We start from the raw sequence: 1,270 nt of genomic DNA, 5'->3' as shown, positions 1-1,270 counted from the left end.
ATTCCTAGTTGGGTTAGAGATATGGCTCAGCTGTTAACCATGCTCACTGTGCAGTCATGGAGACTAAGGTTCTGATCCCAAAACCTGTGTAAGAACCTGGGCATCTTGCACATGCCAGCTGTGTGGGATTCAATGCCCTCTTCTGGCCTCTCTGTGTACATACACACACACACATGCACACACATTCACTCACAATCAGAAACTCTCCCATACCATCCCTACCATCCCTGTACTTCCAGCCATAGTGGGATGGTACAACCTGTGCACCAGTTCAGGCAAACCCAACCTAGAGTCATATTTGAATGACCTATGTACCTCCAACTAAAAATCAACACTGAGTATCTGAAGGATTGACCAACTAATTCTTCAAATCTGATATGAAATCAACCAAGCTTAGATATCAACAAAAACAAAAATAAACTTCCAACAACAAAAGCAAGCTAGAATTTCAAAATAGTATGTCCCTATCAGAATTCACTAGTCCAATAGAAATGCTTATAATGAGAAGCACCCATGGGAACCCCAAGACTCAAAACTTAAAGAATAATCATAAACATGATTTAAAAATTCAAGAAGTTTAAAGAAGACATGAACAAATATCTCCCTGAATTCAAAGAAGGTAAGAATAAATTCCTGAGTGAAGTTCAAGAAAATATAAATATGCAGTTGAAAGAAATGACAAAGACAATTCAGAATGTGAAAAGTGAATTCAGTAAATAGATAGGAATAGTGAAGTAACTTAAGCTGAGATTAAAACGGAATTGAGAACCTCAATAACCCAGTCTGAAAACTCCAGGAAGAGCTCTCATCAGTAGAATGCAGAAAGTAGAAGACAGAATATCAGGACCTGAACATAAAGTACAGGAATTGGACTACTCAACGAAAGAACATGAAAAAATTTAAACACACAAAATGAATATACAGGAACTTTGATTTTTCAAAACTGACAAAACTACTTTAGATGCTGAAGTGCTGTGTGATTGGTACACACATGGTGGTTCTATGTTATTTATTTTCAAAGTGTATCAGTCAGATGTTTGCCATTTTCTATATTCTAATTGTAATGTGATGCTTTTAGCCCACACCAAATCAATTTGACAAAAGAAAGATGAAAATGTTTAGGTAATCAAAAAGAAAATTTTAAAAGTCTAGAGTCTGAAAAGAAAAGAAAAGATTTCTAAGCAGAAAGAGATGATTTCAGGTCAATTTCCACTTCCTTTTCATTTGCTTTTCCTATTCCAGGACATATTTTTATTCTGTCAAATCTCAG

This window comes from Nannospalax galili, unplaced genomic scaffold (assembly GCF_000622305.1).
Source record: "Nannospalax galili isolate Female #2095 unplaced genomic scaffold, S.galili_v1.0 scaffold465, whole genome shotgun sequence".
Classification (NCBI taxonomy): Eukaryota; Metazoa; Chordata; class Mammalia; order Rodentia; family Spalacidae; genus Nannospalax; species Nannospalax galili.
Note: the sequence above shows the minus strand (reverse complement) of the source record.